The sequence below is a fragment of the Oncorhynchus gorbuscha genome, linkage group LG25, assembly GCF_021184085.1.
Source record: "Oncorhynchus gorbuscha isolate QuinsamMale2020 ecotype Even-year linkage group LG25, OgorEven_v1.0, whole genome shotgun sequence".
Taxonomy (NCBI): domain Eukaryota; kingdom Metazoa; phylum Chordata; class Actinopteri; order Salmoniformes; family Salmonidae; genus Oncorhynchus; species Oncorhynchus gorbuscha.
Window position 1 is genome coordinate 30,772,236 of NC_060197.1, and position 26,908 is coordinate 30,799,143.

General features: G+C 44.5%; 1 pseudogene; it reads right to left on the minus strand.

Annotated features, from left to right (window-relative positions):
* Positions 1-18,854: 18,854 nt before the first annotated feature.
* On the minus strand, positions 18,855-25,429 carry LOC124014438 (annotated as a pseudogene).
* Between the last annotated feature and the right edge of the window lie 1,479 nt (positions 25,430-26,908).

Sequence of the window (26,908 nt, forward strand, 5' to 3'; positions counted from 1 at the left end):
AACACAGGATGGCCGAGCAGTGATAGTTGTACATTTCCATCACTCGTTGTGTTGATTTCATCATGAACATTAGGTGATGTTTTCTCACTTTTGCAAAGTCACTGTGCATTTGCAATATGGTTCAATGGGCAGGTACCATCACGAATTTGTCATGCTATAAAAATCCTGCAGGAATGTGAAATTGACTGGCCTGATGAACACAGGATGGCCTGGCAGTGATAGTTGTTCCTTTTCATCACTCGTTGTGTTGATTTCATCATGTCCATTTGGTGATGTTTTTTCACTATAGAATCATATTGCAAATGTACGTGCATTGTTGTGCAACTGGTAACCCAAAAATAAAAATATGGTTGTAAATGCATTTACCGGGACTCCTATTGTCCATGCCCTGTCATGTTTTGTCTTATATTGTCTTGTCATTATGCTTTCCCTTCTGTTCGTTTCCCCCTGCTGGTCTTATTAGGTTCGTTCCCTTTTTCTATCCCTCTCTCTCTCCCTCCCTCTCTCTCCTCTCTCTATCGTTCCGTTCCTGCTCCCAGCTGTTCCTCATTCTCCTACTCACTCATTTAGTCTTTCCACACCTGTTCCCTATCTTGCCCTCTGATTAGAGTCCCTATTTCTCCCCTTGTCTTCCGTTTCTGTCCTGTCGGATCCTTGTATATTGTTCGCCGTGCTGTGTCTTTGTCTCGCCCTGTCGTGTCTTGTCTCAGCCTGTCGTGTCTGTGTCCTGTCTCAGCCTCCAGTATTTATGCTGCAGTAGTTTATGTGTCGGGGGCTAGGGTCAGTTTGTTTATCTGGAGTACTTCTCCTGTCCTATTCGGTGTCCTGTGTAAATCTAAGTGTGCGTTCTCTAATTCTCTCCTTCTCTCTTTCTTTCTCTCTCTCGGAGGACCTGAGCCCTAGAACCATGCCCCAGGACTACCTGACATGATGACTCCTTGCTGTCCCCAGTCCACCTGGCCATGCTGCTGCTCCAGTTTCAACTGGCCTGGGCCCTAGGACCATGTCCCAGGACTACCTGACATGAGGACTCCTTGCTGTCCCCAGTCCACCTGGCCATGCTCCTGCTCCAGTTTCAACTGTTCTGCCTTACTATTATTCAACCATGCTGGTCATTTATGAACATTTGAACATCTTGGCCACGTTCTGTTATAATCTCCACCCGGCACAGCCGGAAGAGGACTGGCCACCCCACATATGCTCTCTCTAATTCTCTCTTTCTTTCTCTCTCTCGGAGGACCTGAGCCCTAGGACCGTGCCCCAGGACTACCTGACATGATGGCTCCTTGCTGTCCCCAGTCCACCTGACTGTGCTGCTGCTCCAGTTTCAACTGTTCTGCCTTATTATTATTTGACCATGCTGGTCATTTATGAACATTTGAACATCTTGGTCATGTTCTGTTATAATCTCTACCCGGCACAGCCAGAAGAGGACTGGCCACCCCACATAGCCCGGTTCCTCTCTAGGTTTCTTCCTAGGTTTTGGCCTTTCTAGGGAGTTTTTCCTAGCCACCGTGCTTTTACACCTGCATTGTTTGCTGTTTGGGGTTTTAGGCTGGGTTTCTGTACAGCACTTTGAGATATCAGCTGACGTACGAATGGCTATATAAATAAATTTGATTTGATTTGATTTGATTTGTTTCCCGCAGATGCTGCGTGTGAGCAGGTGTCTGAGTCTGCTACGGTCGGTGCCCTCCCGAGGCAACCTACAGTTTATGGTCGAGTCTCCAGTCTGTCCTCGTCACTACGAGTGGAATTAGTTCTTTATGTTTTGTTTTCTGCTCTGATTTGTCTAGGAGTATTGCCTATTTCCTTTACTGGAATAAAGACTCTGTTTTCGCCAAGTCGCTTTTGGGTCCTCATTCACCTGCATAACATGCCCGCTATGGGAGTACCCTACTACGGCCCTCTATCTATGGGGTCCGTCCTGAGTGCTTTATGGACTGTTTAAAATATTCTGATGGATACGCATGTTGTGCAACTGGTGATTGAAAATAGGCACCTGGTAACCCCCCAAAAAATATGCTTGTAAATGCATTTACCGGTCATTCTGATATTAATGCTCGCTATGGGAACACAGGATGGCCGAGCAGTGATAGTTGTACATTTCCATCACTCGTTGTGTTGATTTCATCATCTCCGTTAGGTGATGTTTTTTCACTATAGAATCATATTGCAAGTGCACGTGCATTTGCAATATGGTTCAATGGACAATTACCATATGAAATTTGACATGCTCAAAAATCCTGCAGAAATGCAAAATTGACTGGCCAGATGAACTCGGGATGGCCTGACAGTGATAGTTGCTCCTTTCCATCGCTCGTTCTGTTGACTTCATCATGTCCATTTGTTTATGTTTTCTCACTTTTGCAAAGTCACTGTGCATTTGCAATATGGTTCAATGGGCAGGTACCATCACGAATTTGTCATGCTATAAAAATCCTGCAGGAATGTGAAATTGACTGGCCCGATGAACTCGGGATGGCTGGGCAGTGATAGTTGTACATTTCCATCACTCGTTGTGTTGATTTCATCATGTCCATTAGGTGATGTTTTTTCACTATAGAATCATATTGTAAGTGCACGTGCATTTGCAATATGTTTCAATGTGCATTTACCATATGAAATTTGACATGCTCAAAAATGCAAAATTGACTGGTCTGATGAACACAGGATGGCCGAGCAGTGATAGTTGTACATTTCCATCACTCGTTGTGTTGATTTCATTATCTCCGTTAGGTGATTTTATTTCACTATAGAATCATATTGTAAGTGCACGTGCATTTGCAATATGTTTCAATGTGCATTTACCATATGAAATTTGACATGCTCAAAAATGCAAAATTGACTGGTCTGATGAACACAGGATGGCCGAGCAGTGATAGTTGTACATTTCCATCACTCGTTGTGTTGATTTCATCATGTCCATTAGGTGATGTTTTTTCACTATAGAATCATATTGTAAGTGCACGTGCATTTGCAATATGTTTCAATGTGCATTTACCATATGAAATTTGACATGCTCAAAAATGCAAAATTGACTGGTCTGATGAACACAGGATGGCTGAGCAGTGATAGTTGTACATTTCCATCACTCGTTGTGTTGATTTCATTATCTCCATTAGGTGATTTTTTTTCACTATAGAATCATATTGTAAGTGCACGTGCATTTGCAATATGTTTCAATGTGCATTTACCATATGAAATTTGACATGCTCAAAAATGCAAAATTGACTGGTCTGATGAACACAGGATGGCCGAGCAGTGATAGTTGTACATTTCCATCACTCGTTGTGTTGATTTCATCATGAACATTAGGTGATGTTTTCTCACTTTTGCAAAGTCACTGTGCATTTGCAATATGGTTCAATGGGCAGGTACCATCACGAATTTGTCATGCTATAAAAATCCTGCAGGAATGTGAAATTGACTGGCCTGATGAACACAGGATGGCCTGGCAGTGATAGTTGTTCCTTTTCATCACTCGTTGTGTTGATTTCATCATGTCCATTTGGTGATGTTTTTTCACTATAGAATCATATTGCAAATGTACGTGCATTGTTGTGCAACTGGTAACCCAAAAATAAAAATATGGTTGTAAATGCATTTACCGGGACTCCTATTGTCCATGCCCGCTATGGGAGTACCCTACTACGGCCCTCTATCTATGGGGTCCGTCCTGAGTGCTTTATGGACTGTTTAAAATATTCTGATGGATACGCATGTTGTGCAACTGGTGATTGAAAATAGGCACCTGGTAACCCCCCAAAAAATATGCTTGTAAATGCATTTACCGGTCATTCTGATATTAATGCTCGCTATGGGAACACAGGATGGCCGAGCAGTGATAGTTGTACATTTCCATCACTCGTTGTGTTGATTTCATCATCTCCGTTAGGTGATGTTTTTTCACTATAGAATCATATTGCAAGTGCACGTGCATTTGCAATATGGTTCAATGGACAATTACCATATGAAATTTGACATGCTCAAAAATGCTAAATTGACTGGCCTGATGAACACAGGATGGCCGAGCAGTGAGAGTTGTACCTTTCCATCACTCGTTGTGTTGATTTCATCATGTCCATTTGTTTATGTTTTCTCACTTTTGCAAAGTCACTGTGCATTTGCAATATGGTTCAATGGGCAGGTACCATCACAAATTTGTCATGCTATAAAAATCCTGCAGGAATGTGAAATTGACTGGCCCGATGAACTCGGGATGGCTGGGCAGTGATTCTGGTTCATCTCAATGGCTCGTTAGGGTTGATTTCAGAATGTCACTTTTGGTGATGGTACCTCACTGTTTAAACATATTGCAAATGGACAAGAGTCACCAGCAAGTCACCGTCCATCAGTCAATTAGATATCATTCTGACACCAAACTGATACAAACTGACACTAAACCCACTTTTTCCAACCTGTTTAGTAGCCAACTATCACACACTTCAGAGCTGGCCCAAAATTCACAACGCCTTTGGTTCAAACCATGAAAAAACCATAAAACACATAGTTACGTTCTAGCTGCGGGTCCATTTCTTATGTTACGTGTAGGCCTAGCTGAGGCGACCCCGAATCCCAAGTTTCAGCTCGATCGGTCATTTGGTGTCCGAGCAAAACCCTAATTGGTGCTGAAAATCCACTTTTTTCCATGACTTGCTACGGGGTCCTTGAATGAGCTATCGGACAGAAACGTTGGGGTCTGTCTATATGGGCCGACACGGTCGCAATGCACCTAGTCTTGTGTCTCGGAGACATTTCTAAATGTCGCCATTTTCGTAATGGTCCAAATGAATTGAAGTCATTGCAAATGTACGAAGCTGTTTCTCGGTCCGAGAACCGTCTAGAGCCACGTAACTCACCACGCACTATCGACCTGAGGTCTAGAACAGGATTCTAAAGTTTCGGAACTCTAGGTCTGACGGTTCTTTTTTAGCTTGAACAAAGCTAACTATTGGAGGCACTGTCTGTCTCTACAAACCCCAATACGTCCCTCCTTCCAAGTTGTGTGTCTGTGTGATTTAGTTTTCCTTTGAAATTTTATGGGAAAAATGACTGATTTACAGTTCATGGGGTTGCCTAATCACACATATGAAGTTTTGGACAGATCTGACTTTTTTAACCCCTCGAAACAGCCCCTGAGACACCAATTAAGGCACTTCCGGTTGGCACAGGAAGCTATAAGTCAACACATATCCTCACTGGGCTATGCTTTTACAGAATCCTGAGTTTTAAGTCCTTACGTTAAGAATTGACTGATTTACACAGGGTTGAATGCACTATGTCTATCAAACTGCAGGCAGGTAATGGAAAAACACTTTTAGGGTGATTTTAACCACTTCCGGTTGGTCCAGGAAGCCTAGAATCAACACAGGTAGACCTCATACTGTCTTGATGGACTGTTATCAAAGACAGGTTCATACGGCATTCATAACCCATATAGACTTCAGGTTGAATTTAGGGGTGCAGGCAATGTATTCCTATGGGGAGAGAAGTCAATGCAAACTCTTTGAAGTAAACACCTTCTTTTAACTGTTAAGGGTTAATGCCACACGGTCAAGGTTAGGCTTGCACGGATCGGGAGGACCTCGGGAACGTACCTGAGGTCGAATTGTGCTTCTCACCCTAACGGTTCTCTCACTGTCACCCAAAAGCAAATGATGTTGTGGGGCAGGCTTCATTTTGGGCCTACTTTTCTAATGGTCGCTGCGCTCAGACCGAGCGAGCTACGGTCAAGCGGGATATCTCGTTGAACTCGGCACGGCCTAGACATTATGTTTATGCCATTGCCTGCTCTCTGTGTCTTTGAGAACCGCACTTTTTCACTCCATCCTTGCTGTGTGTGTGTGTGAGAGCTTTTCTTTGACATCTGCTGGGAGAAATGACTGATTTACAGTTTAGGAGGGTTACCTGGTCACACATATGAAGTTTTGGAGAGATGTGACTTTTCTAACCCTACACAACAGACAGTGTGACCCAATTAAAGGCACTTCCGGTTGGCACAGGAAGCTATAAGTAAACACATGTCTTGATTGGCATAAACACTTACAGAATCCTGAGTTTTAAGTCTTTAAGTTAAGAATTGACTGATCTATGATCTACACAGTGTTGAATGCAGTCATTTTCACCTTTGAAGGTTATGTACATCAAAACTCCTTTTGGGTCAATCTAACCACTTCCGGTTGCTCCAGGAAGCTTAGAATCGACACAGGTAGACCTCATAGTGGTCTGATGGACTGTCATAGAAGACAGGTTCATAAGGCATTCATAACCCACATAGGCCTCAGGTTGAATTTAGAGGTGCAGGCAATGTATTCCTATGGGGAGAGAAGTCAATGCAAACTGTTTGAAGTAAACACCTTCTTTTAACTGTTAAGGGTTAATGCCACACGGTCAACGTTAGGCTTGCACTGATTGGGAGGACCTCGGGAACGTACCTGATGTCGAATTGTGCTTCTCACCCTAACGGTTCTCTCACTGTCACCCAAAAGCAAATGACATTGAGGGCCAGCCTTCCTTTTGCGCCTTCTTTTTTTCAAGGTCGCTGCACTCAGAGCGAGCTACGGTCAAGCGGGGCGTCTCGTTGAACTCTGCACAGCCTGGAGACTATGGTGATGCCATTTTTTTTGTTGATTTCAGAATGCCATTTTGGTGATGGTCCCTCTCCGTTTAAACATATTGCTAATGTACAAAAGTCAACTAGCAAGTCAGTGTCCACCAGTCAATTAGATGTCATTCTGACACCAAACTGATACCAATTGACACCAAACCCACTTTTTCCAACTCATTTAGAAGCCAACTATCACATATGTCAGAGCAGGCCCATAATTCACAGCGCCATTAGTTTAAAACATAATAAAAACGTAAAACACATAGTTACATTCTAGCTGCGGGTCCAGGTCAGACATTATGTGAAGGCTTATGTGAGGCGACCCCGAATCCCGAGTTTCGGCTCGATAGGTCCTTCGGTGCCCGAGTAAAACCCTAATTGGTGCTGAAAATCCACTTTTTTCCATGCCTTGCTATGGGGTCCTTGAATGAGCTATCGGACCGAAACTTTGGGGTCCGTCTCTATGGGCCGAGCCGGTTTCAATGCACCTAGTCTTGTGTCTCTGAGACTTTTCTAAATTTCGCCATTTTCGTAATGGTCAAAATGAATTGAAGTCATTGCAAATGTACGAGGCTATTTCTCGGTCCGAGAACCTTCTAGAGCCACCTAACTCACCACGCACTATCGACCCGAGGTCTAGAACAGGTTTCTAAAGTTTCGGAACTCTAGGTCTGACGGTTCTTTTTTAGCTCGAACAAAGCTAACTATTGGAGGCACTGTCTGTCTCTACAAACCCCAATACGTCCCTCCTTCCAAGTTGTGTGTCTGTGTGATTTAGTTTTCCTTTGAAATTTTATGGGAAAAATGACTGATTTACAGTTCATGGGGGTTGCCTAATCACACATATGAAGTTTTGGACAGATCTGACTTTTTTAACCCCTCGAAACAGCCCCTGAGACACCAATTAAGGCACTTCCGGTTGGCACAGGAAGCTATAAGTCAACACATATCCTCACTGGGCTATGCTTTTACAGTATCCTGAGTTTTAAGTCCTTACGTTAAGAATTGACTGATTTACACAGGGTTGAATGCACTATGTCTATCAAACTGCAGGCAGGTAATGGAAAAACACTTTTAGGGTGATTTTAACCACTTCCGGTTGGTCCAGGAAGCTTAGAATCAACACAGGTAGACCTCATACTGGCCTGATGGACTGTTACCAAAGACAGGTTCATACGGCATTCATAACCCATATAGACTTCAGGTTGAATTTAGGGGTAAAGGCAATGTATTCCTATGGGGAGAGAAGTCAATGCAAACTCTTTGAAGTAAACACCTTCTTTTAACTATTAAGGGTTAATGCCACACAGTCAACGTTAGGCTTGCACGGATCGGAAGTACCTTAGGAACATACCTGAGGTCGAATTGTGCTTCTCACCCTAACGGTTCTCTCACTGTCATCCAAAAGCAAATGACGTTGTGGGGCAGGCTTCATTTTGGGCCTAATTTTCTAATGGTCGCTGCGCTTAGACCGAGCGAGCTACGGTCAAGCGGGATATCTCGTTGAACTCGGCACGGCCTAGAGATTATGTTTATGCCATTGCCTGCTCTCTGTGTCTTTGAGAACCGCACTTTTCACTCCATCCTTGCTGTGTGTGCGTGTGAGAGATTTTATTTGACATCTGTTGGGAGAAATGACTGATTTACAGTTCATGAGGGTTACCTAGTCACACATATGAAGTTTTGAAAAGATCTGACCTTTTTAACCCATGGAAACTGCCACTGTGACACCATTAAAGGCACTTCCGGTTGGCACAGGAAGCTATAAATAAACTCATATCATGATTGGGGTATGCCTTTACAGAATCCTGAGTTTTAAGTCTTTACGTTAAGAACTGAGTTATTTACGGAGGGTTTAGTGAGTGTGTGTTATTTCAGAAAATCATAGAAAATCACAGAAATCTCGCAGAGCTCCGCAGCACACTTTAAAAAGATTCGTAAGAACACCCTGCAACTGGATCTGTAACAGTTGAAAAAAAACACCTATCCGTGAACATCACCAAGGTGTCGTTGTACGATTTCTCTTAAATGACGATAGATAAATGGCTGGTTCTTTTTTTATTGACACAGGAGGCTCCTTGACTTTGACGTGAAGTGGAAAAATAATTTCTCTATTTTCATTTTGGACCTTTAATCCCAGATAAATGGCCATAACTCAAAAACCGTTGAGGCCTAGACGCCATCTTGTTCGGGGCCAACTGCCCATTATGCCGCCCCTACGCTCACCGAGTTTCGGCTTCTAAATATTTTCAGTTTTCGAGATAAGGCCCCGTCGTGAATCGTGATGTTTTGTCCAATAGCAATATGATTGCTTATGCCCTCTTGTGGGAATTTCCGGGACATCGGAAAAATGACCTAAATCCTATTATTTTTGTAAAACGGAAACCGAATGTCCGACAAAGTTCATTTGATGACTTCCTGGTAGGTCCGGCCCTGCCGCTCGGCCCGACGCCGTCCGCGAATTTTACAAACGATTTCGGACGTCTAGTAAGGGACCGTACATTTGCAATATGGACTTTCTCACTAACCATACAGGTACTGCCGAAATCTTCCCTTAAGGTATGTAAGGATCCCGTTACAACAGTATTAGCTACGTAGTTCCGGAGAGGCCGCATGTTTTGGTTGCAGGCTGTGTCAGTGGCACTGTATTGTCCTCAAAGCGGGCAAAAAAGTTATTTAGTCTGCCTGGGAGCAAGATATCCTGGTCCGTGACGGGGCTGGTTTCCTTTTTGTAATCCGTGATTGACTGTAGACCCTGCCACATACCTATTGCCGTTGAATTGAGATTCTACTTTTTCTCTATACTGACGCTTAGCTTGTTTGATTGCCTTGCTGAGGGAATAGCTACACTGTTTGTATTCGGTCATGTTTCTGGTCACCTTGCCCTGATTAAAAGCAGTGGTTTGCGCTTTAAGTTTCACGCGAATGCTGCCATCAATCCACGGTTTCTGGTTTTGGAATGTTTTAATCGTTGCTATGGGAACAACACCTTCAACGCACGTTCTAATGAACTCGCACACCGAATCAGCGTATTCGTCAATGTTGTTGTCTGACGCAATACGAAACATATCCCAGTCCACGTGATGGAAGCAGTCTTGGAGTGTGGAATCAGATTGGTCGGACCAGCATTGGACAGACCTAAGCGTGGGAGCTTCTTGTTTTAGTTTCTGTCTGTAGGCAGGGATCAACAAAATGGAGTCGTGGTCAGCTTTTCCAAAAGGAGGGCAGGGTAGGGCCTTATATGCGTCGCGGAAGTTAGAATAGCAATGATCCAAGGTTTTGCCAGCCCTGGTTGCGCAATCGATATTCTGATACAATTTAGGGAGTCTTGTTTTCAGATTAGCCTTGTTAAAATCCCCAGCTACAATGAATGCAGCCTCAGGATGTATGGATTCCAGTTTGCAAAGAGTCAAATAAAGTTTGTTCAGAGCCATCGATGTGTCTGCTTGGGGGGGAATATATACGGCTGTGATTATAATCGAAGAGAATTCCCTTGGTAGATAATGCGGTCAACATTTGATTGTGAGGAATTCTAAATCAGGTGAACAGAAGGACTTGAGTTTCTGTATGTTTTTGTGACCACACCACGTCTCGTTAGCCATAAGGCATACGCCCCCGCCCCTCTTCTTACCAGAAAGATGTTTGTTTCTGTCGGCGCGATGCGTGGAGAAACCAGCTGGCTGCACCGACTCCGATAGCGTCTCTCCAGTGAGCCATGTTTCCGTGAAGCAAAGAACGTTACAGTCTCTTGATGTCCCTCTGGAATGAGGAGGGAGACTGGACATTGGCGAGAAGTATACTGGGGAGTGGTGCACGATGTGCCCGTCTCCGGAGTCTGACCAGAAGACCGCTTCGTTTCCCTCTTTTACGAAGTCGTTTTTTTGGGTCGCCGGCTGGGATCCATTCCGTTGTCCTGGGTGAAAAGCAGAACACAGGATCCGCTTCGCGAAAGTCATATTCTTGGTCGTACTGATGGTGAGTTGACGCTGCTCTTATATTCAGTAGTTCTTCTCGACTGTATGTAATGAAACCTAAGATTACATTTACATTTAAGTCATTTAGCAGACGCTCTTATCCAGAGCGACTTACAAATTGGTGCATTCACCTTATGACATCCAGTGGAACAGTCACTTTACAATAGGACATCTAAATCTTAAAGGGGGGGGAGGGAATACTTATCCTATCCTAGGTATTCCTTAAAGAGGTAGGGTTTCAGGTGTCTCCGGAAGGTGGTGATTGACTCCGCTGTCGTGGCGTCGTGAGGGAGTTTGTTCCACCATTGGGGGGCCAGAGCAGCGAACAGTTTTGACTGGGCTGAGTGGGAGCTGTACTTCCTCAGTGGTAGGGAGGCGAGCAGGCCAGAGGTGGATGAACGCAGTGCCCTTGTTTGGGTGTAGGGTCTGATCAGAGCCTGGAGGTACTGAGGTGCCGTTCCCCTCACAGCTCCGTAGGCAAGCACCATGGTCTTGTAGCGGATGCGAGCTTCAACTGGAAGCCAGTGGAGAGAACGGAGGAGCGGGGTGACGTGAGAGAACTTGGGAAGGTTGAACACCAGACGGGCTGCGGCGTTCTGGATGAGTTGAAGGGTTTAATGGCACAGGCAGGGAGCCCAGCCAACAGCGAGTTGCAGTAATCCAGACGGGAGATGACAAGTGCCTGGATTAGGACCTGTGCCGCTTCCTGTGTGAGGCAGGGTCGTACTCTGCGGATGTTGTAGAGCATGAACCTACAGGAACGGGCCACCGCCTTGATGTTGGTTGAGAACGACAGGGTGTTGTCCAGGATCACACCAAGGTTCTTAGCGCTCTGGGAGGAGGACACAATGGAGTTGTCAACCGTGATGGCGAGATCATGGAACGGGCAGTCCTTCCCCGGGAGGAAGAGCAGCTCCGTCTTGCCGAGGTTCAGCTTGAGGTGGTGATCCGTCATCCACACTGATATGTCTGCCAGACATGCAGAGATGCGATTCGCCACCTGGTCATCAGAAGGGGGAAAGGAGAAGATTAGTTGTGTGTCGTCTGCATAGCAATGATAGGAGAGACCATGTGAGGTTATGACTGAGCCAAGTGACTTGGTGTATAGCGAGAATAGTAGAGGGCCTAGAACAGAGCCCTGGGGGACACCAGTGGTGAGAGCGCGTGGTGAGGAGACAGATTCTCGACACGCCACCTGGTAGGAGCGACCTGTCAGGTAGGACGCAATCCAAGCGTGGGCCGCGCCGGAGATGCCCAACTCGGAGAGGGTGGAGAGGAGGATCTGATGGTTCACAGTATCGAAGGCAGCCGATAGATCTAGAAGGATGAGAGCAGAGGAGAGAGAGTTAGCTTTAGCAGTGCGGAGCGCCTCCGTGATACAGAGGAGAGCAGTCTCAGTTGAATGACTAGTCTTGAAACCTGACTGATTTGGATCAAGAAGGTCATTCAGAGAGAGATAGCGGGAGAGCTGGCCAAGGACGGCACGTTCAAGAGTTTTGGAGAGAAAAGAAAGAAGGGATACTGGTCTGTAATTGTTGACATCGGAGGGATCGAGTGTAGGTTTTTTCAGAAGGGGTGCAACTCTCGCTCTCTTGAAGACGGAAGGGACGTAGCCAGCGGTCAGTGATGAGTTGATGAGCGAGGTGAGGTAAGGGAGAAGGTCTCCGGAAATGGTCTGGAGAAGAGGGGAGGGGATAGGGTCAAACGGGCAGGTTGTTGGGCGGCCGGCCGTCACAAGACACGAGATTTCATCTGGAGAGAGAGGGGAGAAAGAGGTCAGAGCACAGGGTAGGGCAGTGTGAGCAGAACCGGCGGTGTCGTTTGACTTAGCAAACGAGGATCGGATGTCGTCGACCTTCTTTTCAAAATGGTTGACGAAGTCGTCTGCAGAGAGGGAGGAGGGGGAGGGGAGGAGGATTCAGGAGGGAGGAGAAGGTGGCAAAGAGCTTCCTAGGGTTAGAGGCAGATGCTTGGAATTTAGCGTGGTAGAAAGTGGCTTTAGCAGCAGAGACAGAGGAGGAAAATGTAGAGAGGAGGGAGTGAAAGGATGCCAGGTCCGCAGGGAGGCGAGTTTTCCTCCATTTCCGCTCGGCTGCCCGGAGCCCTGTTCTGTGAGCTCGCAATGAGTCATCGAGCCACGGAGCGGGAGGGAGGACCGAGCCGGCCTGGAGGATAGGGGACATAGAGAGTCAAAGGATGCAGAGAGGGAGGAGAGGAGGGTTGAGGAGGCAGAATCAGGAGATAGGTTGGAGAAGGTTTGAGCGGAGGGAAGAGATGATAGGATGGAAGAGGAGAGAGTAGCGGGGGAGAGAGAGCGAAGGTTGGGACGGCGCGATACCATCCGAGTAGGGGCAGTGTGGGAGGTGTTGGATGAGAGCGAGAGGGAAAAGGATACAAGGTAGTGGTCGGAGACTTGGAGGGGAGTTGCAATGAGGTTAGTGGAAGAACAGCATCTAGTAAAGATGAGGTCGAGCGTATTGCCTGCCTTGTGAGTAGGGGGAAGGTGAGAGGGTGAGGTCAAAAGAGGAGAGGAGTGGAAAGAAGGAGGCAGAGAGGAATGAGTCAAAGGTAGACGTGGGGAGGTTAAAGTCGCCCAGAACTGTGAGAGGTGAGCCGTCCTCAGGAAAGGAGCTTATCAAGGCATCAAGCTCATTGATGAACTCTCCGAGGGAACCTGGAGGGCGATAAATGATAAGGATGTTAAGCTTGAAAGGGCTGGTAACTGTGACAGCATGGAATTCAAAGGAGGCGATAGACAGATGGGTAAGGGGAGAAAGAGGAATGACCACTTGGGAGAGATGAGGATCCCGGTGCCACCACCCCGCTGACCAGAAGCTCTCGGGGTGTGCGAGAACACGTGGGCGGACGAAGAGAGAGCAGTAGGAGTAGCAGTGTTGTCTGTGGTGATCCATGTTTCCGTTAGTGCCAAGAAGTCGAGGGACTGGAGGAGGCATAGGCTGAGATGAACTCTGCCTTGTTGACCGCAGATCGGCAATTCCAGAGGCTACCGGAGACCTGGAACTCCACGTGGGTCGTGCGCGCTGGGACCACCAGATTAGGGTGGCCGCGGCCACGCGGTGTGGAGCGTTTGTATGGTCTGTGCAGAGAGGAGAGAACAGGGATAAACAGACACATAGTTAACAGGCTACAGAAGAGGCTACGCTAATGCAAAGGAGATTGGAATGACAAGTGGAGTACACGTCTCGAATGTTCAGAAAGTTAAGCTACGTAGCAAGAATCTTATTGACTAAAATGATTAAAATGATACAGTACTGCTGAAGTAGGCTAGCTGGCAGTGGGTGCGTTGTTGACACTACACTAATCAAGTCGTTCCGTTGAGTGTAATAGTTTCTACAGTGCTGCTATTCGGGGGCTAGCTGGCTAGCTAGTAGTGTTGTTTACGTTACGTTGCGTTAAAAGAACGACAATAGCTGGCTAGCTAACCTAGAAAATCGCTCTAGGCTACACAATTATCTTTGATACAAAGACGGCTATGTAGCTAGCTATGTAGCTAGCTACGATCAAACAAATCAAACCGTTGTACTGTAATGAAATGAAATGAAAATGTGATACTACCTGTGAATGCGACCGGGTTGTTGAGTTCTATTCAGAAGACGTTGGCTAGCGTTGGCAAGCTGTTGGCTAGCTAGCAGAGTCTCCTACGTTAAGGACGACAAATAGCTGGCTAGCTAACCTCGGTAAATTAAGATAATCACTCTAAGACTACACACTCTAAACCTAAACAACACAATTATCTTGGAACGAAGATACGAAGACAGCAAAGACAGCTATGTAGCTAGCTAACACTACACTGATCAAGTCGTTCAGTTGAGTGTAATAGTTTTCCCAGTGCAGCTAATCAGTGGACGTTAGCTAGCTGGCTAGTGAAGACTACGTTAGGATGGCGAAATACGATAGTTACGCAATTATCTTTGATACAAAGACGGCTATGTAGCTAGCTGAGAAGAAATTGCTAAGATTAGACAAATCAAACCGTTGTGCTATAATGAAATATAATGAAATGTAAAAAGTTATACTACCTGCGGGAGCGAAGCGCCGATGCGACCACTCGCTCCAAACCGGAAGCCAAGATGACCTGGGGTACTAATGTAAGAAATAACACGTAAAAAAACAAAAAACTGCATAGTTTCCTAGGAATGTGAAGCGAGGCGGCCATCTCTGTCGGCGCTGTTGACCCCAAATCTTTGAACGGTAGTGTATATATTGTGTATAGTTTTTGTTGAGGTGTGGTTTTCTATAAGCCCATGGGCTTCCAACCACACCATTAAAAAAATGCTTTTCTACCCTCTTAGGAGGACAAGCTTTAACTTCAACTTGTTCATGACTAACAACAGTGGAGACAAGCTACACCATATCTAACACCTGGTCTCCTCTGCCCTAATCTCCAGAGAAGTTAGCTGTGAGCACATCACAGAGGTACTGATCTATGGTTCTATACTGAACCAAAATATAAACCCAACATGCAATGATTTCAAAGATTTTACCGAGTTACAGTTCATATTTTTTTGAACATTTTATTTGACCTTTATTTAACTATGCAAGTCAGTTAAAACCACTTAAGCTTAGGGCTTACTTTTTTCGAACATTCTGTTAAAAATCGCGCAACATTTCAGCATCCTGCTACTCATGCCAGGAATATAGTATATGCATATGATTAGTATGTGTGGATAGAAAACACTCTGACGTTTCTAAAACTGTTTAAATCACGGCTGTGACTATAACAGAAGGAAAACTGATCACCAAAAAGTGGAAAAAATATAAATGCGCCACCTGCATGTATTGTCTATGGCACAGCAAATTAGATGGGGCCGAGATTACAAGTCCTACAGCTTCCACACAATGTCGCCAGTCTTGGCATCTTCCTTGGTCAAACGAGGAAGAGAGACCCCATTCCTTCCGGTCTCCGACAGGATGTTTTGGAAGAGAGATTTCCGACCATGATTTAAAGACATGGAGCTATTGAATACACATCGCCCGTGATCAATTTGATAGATTATTAACGTTTACTAACACCTAAAGTTGGATTACAAAAGTATTTCGAAGTGTTTTGTGAAAGTTTATCGTCAACTTTTTTAATTTAAAAAAATGACGTTGCGTTTTAAAACTGTGTTTTTTCTGGATCATACACTCTTCATAGATCGATATTTTGGGTATATATGGACCGATTTAATCGAAAAAAAAGACCCAATAGTGATGTTTATGGGACATATAGGAGTGCCAACAAAGAAGCTTGTTAAAGGTAATGAATGTTTTATATTTTATTTCTGCGTTTTGTGTAGCGCCGTCTATGCTAATTATATTGTTTACGTCCCCTTCAGGTATTTCGGGGTGTTGCATGCTATCAGATAATAGCTTCTCATGTTTTCGCCGAAAAGCATTTTAAAATTCTGACTTGTTGGCTAGATTCACAACGAGTGTAGCTTTAATTCAGTACCCTGCATGTGTGTTTTAATTAACGTTTGAGTTTTAACGAGTGCTATTAGCATTTGGCGTGGTGCATTTGCATTTCCTGATGGCTAGATGGGACGCCTGCGTGTCGGGTGGGCTTATGAGGTTTTAAGACAAATTCTTATTTTCAATGAGGGCCTACTAGGGAACAGTGGGTTACAACTGCCTGTTCAGGGGCAGAAGGACAGATTTGTACCTTGTCAGCTCGGGGATTTGAACTTGCAACCGCCCCATATAAGGAATCCAGTCCATTGAAATAAATGAATTAGTCCCTAATCTATGGATTTCACATAAATTCAGATATGCATCTGTTGTTCACAGATGCCTTTAAAAAAGTAGGAGCGTGAATCAGCAAACCCATCAGTTTCTGGTGTGACCACCATATGCCTCATGCGGTGCGACACATCTCATATAGTTGATCTGGCTGTTGATTGTGGCCTGTGGAATGTTGTCCCACTTCTCCACAATGGCTGTGCGAAGTTGCTGGATATTGGAGGGAACTGAAACACGCCGTCTTACATGTCGATCCAAAGCATCCCAAACATGTATGCAGGCCAAGGAAGAAACGGGACATTTTCAGCTTCCATAAATTGGCTACAGATCCTTGCGACATTGGGCCGTGCATGACCATGCTGAAACACGGGGGGATGGCGGCTGATGAATGGCACGACAATGGGCCTCGGGAGCTCGTCACAGTATCTCTGCACATTGAAATTACCATTGATATAATACAATTGTGTTCATTGTCCGTAGTTTATGCCTGCCCATACCATAACCCCATGGCCACTCTGTTGACATCAGCAAACCTCTCACCCACAAGATGTCTACCATCTGCCCGGTTCATTTGAAACCTGGATTAATCCTTGTAAAGCACACATCTCCAGCCTGCCAGTGGCCATTGAAAGTGAGCATTTGCCCACTGAAGTTGGTTACAATGCCACACTGCAGCCAGGTCAAGACCCTGGTGAAGCATACAGATGATCTTCCCTGAGATTGTATTTGACAGTTTGTGCAGAAATTCTTCAGTTGTCTAAACCCACAGTTTCATCAGCTGTCCGGGTAGCTGGTCTCAGATGATCCTGCAGATGAAGAAGCCGGAGGTCACGGCTGGCGTGGTTACACGTGGTCTGCGGTTGTGAGGCCGGTTGGACGAACTGCCAAATTCTGTAAAACGACGTTGAACGCGGCTTATGGTAGAGACATGAAAATGTAATTGTCTTGCAACAGCTCTGGTGGACATTCCTGCAATCATGCAAATTGCACACTCCCTCATAACTTGAGACATCTGTGGCATTGTGTTGACAAAACTACACCATTTAGTGGCCTTTTATCCCCAGCGGTTTAATCAGCTTCTTGACATGCCAGGTGGATGGATTATCTCAGCAAAGTTAAAATGCTCACTAACTGGTAAGATACATTTGTGCACAAAACGTGAGAAATAAGTTGTGTATGGAACATTTCAGGGATCTTTTATTTCAACTCATGAAACATGTGACCAACACTTAATGTTATTTATACTTGTTCATTTTCAGTCCCTAAACCCACAATATATTTGTCTGAAAGTGGGTAAACTGCCTACTCTCTCAGCAGAGGCAATTTTACACAAACACATGCAAAACAGGTAGCCGACATTAAATATACGAGTTCAATCAAACGTCGACACCCTAGTTCTTGAGCTGTCCATCAGTCATGAGTTGAATGCGTGGCGTTTTCACCGATCATGTGACAAAACCTTTCATTACATTGTTTTGTAATTAAATTTAGAATTAGGAAATATAATATACGATTCCTGGAGCTATGAAAATGTCGGTCACATGGCTCGCTGTGAGAATAGTTGTGTACACAAATCCAAAAATAGGCCTATGCCATTGGATAATCAAATGCTTCCACCCAAAAGTAAACTATAGGCCTACCATTGTTGGATGAGCATTGATGTCTAGCTGAAGGCTAGTTGTCTGGAGCAATTTGACCAGTCAAATGTGATTCTGATTATCAAATCTAAGCTGACACTGAAATAGCCTGTTAATGACACTTCCATCAATGAACAAGCTGGACCACCGTCAACTTTAAAGATTAAGTGGCTGAATCACTTCTACCAGGATATGACTTGTGCCAACTGTCGTAGTGTAATCTAGACCTATGCCACATTCTGATGGGACGAATTACAATTTAGCATTTCAGTCACACAACTTGACACTGGCTGATGCAGTGTGTTGTGTAAGGTCAAAATTGGGGTACATGTTAACAGCATCCAGGTAAAATGTGTATAACTCGACAGTGTATGAGCCTTAAATTATAGGCATAACCAAGTGGTCAGCCACTCATTCTAACACCCTTTGAATTCAGACATTTAAACAGCATGGTAAAAAAAAGCAGCAATAGCCTTATATTGTTCTGTCTACAGAGGCTTTAAGTTCTAGGATGAGTAGGAGTCATCTGTAGTTACCCATTGATTTGGACTAATATAGCGTAATGCCACGAGCTTGCTTTAATCCATTTCTAGTAAAACTAGCCTCAACATGGTCACACCTTGCTGCCAAAATGCAGTTTATGGATCTGTGTGCTTAGATTCAGGCCCCATCCTGCAGCAGTTGACCAAAAGTGGCAGGGTGGCCACAGTTAGAATTGCTGATCACCCCTTAAAGGCCAACATGTGTCGTAAGTGACTGAGATGAAAGATATTCAAATGCGTCGCACACAAAGACTTTACCTAGCCAACTTAGTTACCAAACAAAGTCCTCACTTGTGATATAATCCCCAAACTGGATGCAGCCACATCCCATAACAATCAGGACAAGGTACAGCTTGGAAGACATTTTTTATTAAGAACCAGACTTATTTATATTCAAAAACACCGCAATCACTCCCGATTCAGTCAGTGGTTTCATTTGTTCCTGTGGAGAGAATAAAATGAAGCTAGATCTCATCTAGGAATATGACATGTAGAACAGATCTCTCCATCTCATACCATTGTATGGAGAGTGACTGGGGTCTGGGCCTAAGTGGTTCCTTTAGGTTGGTTCATTTGCCAGCTGAAGACTTTGACGTATTTAGCCCTAGGGTTGATGCCAGGCATTTCCCTCCCAGGACTAAGGCCCGTGTTGGAAGTAGTTGTGGAGGTCAACGGTCTTCTGGTGGTGGGTGGAAAGGTGGGCTGAAATGCTATGATTGGACAGAGAGTCAGGTTTAAAAAGCTGTAGCAGTTTTACCACCCTCTTTAGCTGCACAACTACCGAACACTTACTTTTTACAGCTTCTCTAGTCAAGATGGTGCCAACTCCTGGAGAGTCTGCCTCAAACCGCCAATATGCAAACAGCTTGTATAGGTCACTCAGTGGATAGACACACCGAACTGTCACCCTAAAAAGAGAACTGAACATTAAAGCCACAAGTGCCTGTAGTGGGAGTTAATGACTGACGTAAATATTTTTAATTCAACCAATGAGGTAGATTATCAGTGAAGTCACGTACACAGAGGCAGTATCCCTGGTTTTGACTGGTGCGTTCACAGATTGGCTCTTGTGCTCAATGTTGATATCATTTTCGTAGGTAACATGCTGATGGTCAACCTAGATGACAAGAGGATGTCACAAGCCTGAACATGATTCATTGAATATCAAACTGTTGCAAGCCAAAAAAAACCTAAATGGCTGTTCCCTTGTCAGGCCTCGTGAGAAATATAGACACCTGTCAGTCAATGTCTGAATATTAATTTAAATATTCAGCCTGTATGTTGACAGTTTGAGATGGCGGCTTGCTGATCTCGTGGACCGATTCTGCGCCTGAACCAATGATAACAGCAGTAGTTCCAGCGTTTATTTGGACGCATCAGGATTGGGCAAATTCTAAGACAAATGTAACCAGAACTAAGTCATGCAGCTGAACAAATTAAGCCAGATGAGTTCTGGGTTACCAGGTTAGATGCTGACAAACTTATTTGAAGTAGTCACTGGTAGGGCCAGTCACTTGAATGAGTCAAATTGTATGGGTTGGACAGTTATACCTGGACCCTGGTACCACAGGTGTGGAGTCCAAAGCTAAAGAGAGCCCTGGTGTCATCAGTCTCTTGAGGCCTGCAGGTGGAGTCCAGGAGAAAGGTTCCATTGGGTTCAGCTCCAGGGATGGCCAGAGTCACATCAGTAACCACTGTCACCACCCCTTCAGTGGAACACACTAGAGAAAGTTGTTAGAGCTGGGCTAGAACAAGGTGAACGATTAACACTAAACAGTCAGGCAATAAATTAAGTTGCAGGCAAAGATGAGGCACTAGTAGTTACCTATGACCTCAGTAGTCTGGAAGAGACAAGCTTTGGCCAAGGAACTCTTGACCTCCAAGGTCTTAGGAAGTCGTGAGTGAATTTCAAATGAGCCGTTGAACTGCTTCAAATTGATGTCCTGGGAAAAAAGCAAAAGGTACATTTTAAATAATTATAACTCCTACTTGAGCCAACGACAAGCCAATTTAAGCACTTGACCAATGAGCATCTCACCTTATAAGTGTAGCCAACAGAGAAGAGGGGCACTTCCAGGGTCAGACTCTTGCTGTCATTCTGCATGATGTAGCCCCGCTTGGCTGCCAGATTTGTGGTCAGAATGTAGGGGCCAACACCCACCTCCCACAGGTAGTCAAATGGCTTATGGTCCATATGGAAACGGATGCTTTTCTCATTGCAGACGCCTTTGAAGACCGGAGGAACTGACGAAGAAAAGATCGGCCCAATAGTTTAGTCAATAGTGCCAAAATGACAGGGGTAAACAGTGGTAGATCACTGGGCTGTGTCCACGTTAAGGCAGTGGTCAGAACCAGGAGGCTCGGAAGACTGAGAAATATCACTTCCAGCCTAGGTCTCTTAATAAAGTTCAAGTCAACTTACAGACATCATTAAACTGAGCCACGACTGAGGCCAGGTAGTAGAAGGGCTCCTCTTGAGGCAGGATTACCAACGTGTAGTTGATGGCCAACGAGAACTGAAGAAGCCCCTCTGGCGAGTACTATGGATATGAACTCATTTAGAAACAAATCTTACATCCACATATTAGGGGTGAAGCCGAGGTCCCCAAAACACATTGAAAAATGTTGAGGAACCTGGGATCTCTTCCAATAACAAGTGTCATGAGAATTTTCTATCCCAATGATTATAACCACAATCAAGCTTTGACCAATTCCCGAGGTTTGTAAGACCCTGGGTTTTATAAATAGGAAAAGACTCAGCTTAAGCCAAAGGTAGTCCTTTATTCACGAGAAGGTGCTAAGAAACCTATCATGCGCACAGCCTTCTATATAACTCCTACAAGTGTATGGGGGGGGACTTTCACCTGTCCTTGGTCTCACAGTACTAACACATGTTGTGCTGCCATCCTGTTAGAAGGTAACAGATTATTTTATTACAATGGTTAAATTGGATTTACATTGTGTTCAATGGTGTCATTTGCCCCTTAGTGGCGCTTTCTGGTACTTAGAAAGACAACGCAAACGGGAAGTTCAGAATTTGTTTTGCACGCATAGAAGCAGCTACAAACGCTACGGTGCAGGTCTTTCAATGTAGTTATTTGTCACGCTTCAGCCTTGGAAAAACATTTGTTTGTAAGTTCGATTCAAGCATTTAGCTAATGATGATCATCTTGTTATTGATAGAGTTTCTTACATATCAATGTTGGTTGCATTTACTCACATATTGCAATGCCTTGTGTATGTCGTTAGCTGTATTACTTTGCTCATGCGTCATGCAAACGAATTGTAAAATATACAATACTGTAGTTTTGTTACTGTTTCTAGTGTAATATGCTTTGTTATTCTACATAGATTGTTATTATTAGAGTAATGAAAGGAGCAATTACCATATGGTTAACAATTAGCTATATGGTTTGGCATCATGCCAGATGCATGGTACCTTAGCGCGTGCTTTGTACAGCTACAGTTTAATGTACAGCTACAGTATGTCGGTGTGAATTGAACACTAAAGTATATTATTTTCTGTATTTTGCAGTTTCACAACATAAACGTTTTCAATATATTCATTCAAGAAAAGTCACGCCTTGGGAGTTTTATTGAAGACTTAGTTGTTAGCTATCTGTCTAGTTTTGCATGGGAACGCAACTCAAGGGCAGAATACATGTGTTGTCAGTTCCTCTTTATCACACAAACACAATGTTCCCACAATATTCTAGTATTGTGTCTAAACACATAGTCTAAGCTTCTGTAACTATTAGGGTGAAATACTTCAGTCATAACTCTTAATGTCATTCAGATAATCTTATTACATTAAACATAAATTCCCTTATCAAGAAGCCATGAGGAAATACTGAGGAAAACCACAGTTCATTAGAGTAAAAATAAGTATTTCTCTTTACCAGCTTGTGAACAACAGCATCCTCAAATGGTACCCTGAGAATGTAGGCATGTAGGGTACTATTGGGCTGGGGGACCATGGTTATGACGAGGCCACTTTTATTCGCCTCTAGTATGGTGAAGTTGTGACCATTGATCGTCACAGCCACCAGGTCAACATCGTAGGAGAGATTCCCCAGGTAAACAGTAAACACACGATCCTCAAGGACTGTTTCTGTGGTGGGAGAAGGACAACAGGGTTAGCAATCATGACCATGGAGCTGAAGAGCCACTTCGGATAGGTTAGTAAAACTTACCGTTAATGATGGTGAGGTGCTGGATCAGAAGGGGTGTGTTCATGGGCCTGTGGAGGCGGAGTCTGGTCTCCACACCACAGTCATCAAGAAAGATTTGTTCATAGTAGAGATGGACCACATAGAATTCATGGTACATGTTGCCCATCACAAAGCTCTGGAAGAGTTGAAACCGTTATGAAGCATCTGCCATTAGGTTATATGGTACAAAGTAGAATATTCAAGGTGTACAGAGGACATGAGTGACTGAAGCCATTTGCAGCTTCTCTGCATCAGAATACAAGGTAAGTGTCTCCATGTGAATGGTGAGATGCCAGTCTAGTACGCTACTGACTTTTCTGTATCCTCCGGCAGCGTTGAAAGGGATGCTGATCTGGACAGTGGTGTCACTTATGTCCAGGCTGTAGCCTCGCTCTGCTGTGATGGGCTCATCCAGGAGCTGCCCATCCACCCCCATTGAGATCTTGCTGCTCTCCAAACCAGAGAGGCCAGAGACCAGCGGGGACAGCAGCGTGGGGGTCTGCCAGACCAGCCCCGTCCCATCATACATCCCTTCATCTGGAAAGAAATTACAAGTGTTAAGACCCTGTGAGCAATTCTTCCTCTGCAACTGAGTGATCGAAACATCTCACCGATCTGAAATAACTTCATAGGTGAAAGTATTATTTGCTTAACTGTGCCATCGCTATTGCTTAAGACAAGCCAGTCCCTTCAGGTCTGAACCATGATAATGTGGAACCTGATATTGCACTGGAACTTACTTGTGCTGCACGCAACAATCCAGTCCACCATCATAACCACCCATCTCTGCCTGGAGAACAGTATGGACCACCTCCACCACTGAACCATTGATCTGGAATTGAATAAAGGATGAAGTGTACTTGCCAATAGTACAAAAGGGGCATTTCAGTAGTCTAAATAAGTGGCTTCCTTCCCATCCTGCATAACCCTGGTTTTAAACATTACGCAATGTAAGACCCTCTTGGATTACAGCCACCAGTCTAGGTCGTTAATGTCAAATTAAGCAAGCCTGAAGACAACCAAGATAAAGGAAGCCATTGAACATGACATTTAAATCCTCACCATGGAGACAGACCCCATAACAGACCGTGGTGTGTAGGGTGAGCGGAACACCAGTCTCCCCTGGGTGAGGTGGAACACGTAGCCCAGCTCCCGAGCCTCTGAGAATGACATGGGAATCAGCTGCTGCCCCTCCTGCTGGAACATCACCTGCCAGGTAGACGTGGCAGAGCTGTGGGCCTGATGGGGAACAAGAGACAGGGCATGCATGGTGGTATTGGGGACAAACTGGTGGAGCTCATCTAATTGACAATTTGCCAAATAGCCTTTAGCTTACTTTAGCAAGGGCAGCAGTCCAGGCATCCGTTGTACCAGACAGACAAGAAACGTCACTCCTCATTGACACCTACAGGGTAACATAACACTCTCCTATAAAAATACACAAGCCCACCTCCACGAGCCCTGATACAGTCTAGATCCATGCATAAGTACCTCCATATAGTTCTCCTCACAGCTGACTTCTCTGGGGGACCAGGGTAGAGGGAGGGGGCAGGTTGCATTCACAGAGTAGGTGGCTTCCACTCCATTCACATCAATTGTGATCAAGTTAAAGCTAAAAGTGAACACCTCATCATCCTAAGATACAAAAACAAGACCTTCAACTGAGATACCTGGTAGTAATTTAACTAGAAAATATAGTTTAAAAGCCCTTCCCATGGGCACAGATATCAACTCAATGGCTACTCCACATTGGTTCAATGTAATTGAAATGTTGATTTAACCAGTGTGCCCATGGGTTGTGGCTTTTAAAAGACCACAATGCACAGAAAATATATGAACCTGGTTGTCAGTGTGGCAGGAGAAGTAGGAGGCTCTGAGTTCAGCAAGGCCAGGCAGAGGGAGGATACTGAACATGTAGCCACACTCTGACCCATACTGCTTAGTGATGGGGTGAACGCCATCAGAATCTAGATAGGGGTAAAGAACTGGGTCATATCAAATGATTTGAATATGCTCAAGTCCAATACTAAATAAAAATCAGTTTATTCTTAAGTGGTCCAACAGGCACAGAGAGACTGAAATATACTGCAGGGAGAGACTTGTCAGCACCAGCTACCAAACCCTGGCCAAGACATGTTAAGATGCCAAGTTCATGAGCTGACCAAACCTGGTTTCAGACCCATTTTGCAGCAGACTTAACGTTAAAAGCCTACTTACCAACCGCTTCAAAGCGAGGTTCGTTCCCAGCAAATGAGAGTTGGGTTGTTACCAACAGGTATCGATCCCGGCATGCAGTCTCAATGGCCCCTATATAGACACACAAGGTGAGAATCTGAAGGGTGGAAACTAAAAGATTCTGACCAACAATTCAAACAAGTGTTCTACAGCTTGTATAAAGGCTAAGCTGACTCAATTTAAGTTTCTTACCTCTTGGAAGGTCAGAACATCTTACACTAGGCCATACAGACAGGAGTACAAATACTCTGTAAGAAAAACAATAGCACAGGTCAATAAAGGTTGCCAGCATCAAAACACTTATTCAAAACATTTAAGCCCACCACCAAACTTACCCCATCCAACACCCAAAAGCCATTGCTCCGTAGAAGTGTCTAACCCTAGCCAGGAACAGCTATTAAACTACACCTGCTAGTTGACACAACATCAACTATCACGTACTGACAGTATCCTAGTCAAAACAACAGTTGATAAGTAGCATGTTCTCTGGCACTTTTATATGGGGGTGGTGCTGCGATTGAGGTAATTAATTAGCTAATTGGGTCACATGGTTGGTCATCTTGCCAGAGCCTAGGGGCACAGCTAAATAGTCTGAAGTGGATTCGTCTCCTCATCTCTTCTCCTTCCTCCTTTCTTAGGATGTGTTTTCCATCTCCACTGAATAACAACATAAACGGATCATGTAAAGTGTTGGTTCCATGTTTCATGAGCAGAAATAAAAGATCCCAGACATTTTCCATACGAACGAAAAGCTTTCTATGTGCACAAATTTGTTTACATCCCTGCTAGTGAGCATTTCTCCTTTGCCAAGATAATCCATCCACTTGACAGCTGTGGCATATCAAGAAGCTGATTAAACAGCAGGATCATTACACAGGTACACCTTGTGCTGGGGACAATGAAAGGCCACTCTAAAATGTGTCACACAACACAATGCCACAGATATCTCAAGTTTTGAAGGTGAGTGCAATTGGCATGCTGACTGCAAGAATGTCCAACTGAGCTGTTGCCAGAGAATTGAATGTTCCTTTCTCTATCATAAGCCACATCCATCCGGCCTCACAACCACAGACCATGAGTATGGCGTTGTGTGGGCGAGTGGTTTGCTGATGTTAACGTTGTGAACCGAGTGCCCATGGTGGCGGTGGGGTTATGGTATGGGCGGCATAAGCTACGGACAACGAACACAATTGCATTTTATCTATGGCAATTTGACCCCACTCCGAGATGCTGTCCTTCTAGGCAGAGTTTCAAAGGAAAAGCCATATCTCAGACTGGCCAATAAAAACAAAGGATTAAGATGGGCAAAAGTACACAGACACTGGACAGAAGAACTCTGCCTAGAAGGCCAGCATCCCGGAGTCACCTCTTCACTGTTGAGACTGGTGTTTTGCGGGTACTATTTAATGAAGCTGCCAGTTGAGGACTTGTGAGGTGTCTGTTTCTCAAACTATACACTCTAATGTACTGTACTTGTCCTCTTGCTCAGTTGTGCACCGGGGCCTCCCACTCCTGTTTCTATTCTGGTTAGTGCCAGTTTGCGCTGTTTTGTGAAGGGAGTAGTGTAGTTCCCTACGGTAACCACAAGCACAACCGCTCCTTGATTTTAACTGGCCGCTTTATCCTGTAGATTTAGTCAGAATTATCACCTTCCGTGAGAACTATAAAGTAAATGAAAAATACAGTTAAGCACACTCTTACATCCTCCTTATCTTACGAGTGACATATTAGCTTGGTATAACTCTGAAGTGCTTACATACATAAATAGTTTAGCCGGTGCTATAACAGTATCAGATTAAACACATGAATAATGGTAAAATACCTCATTGGCTGCTTATTACAGAAGGGAGGAATCAAACTTCACATTTATTATTCCTGGCATTAATTCACACTTCATCCTTAATTATTATAACGTTACCATCCTCACATACACGCTTCAACCTTTATGAACTACACC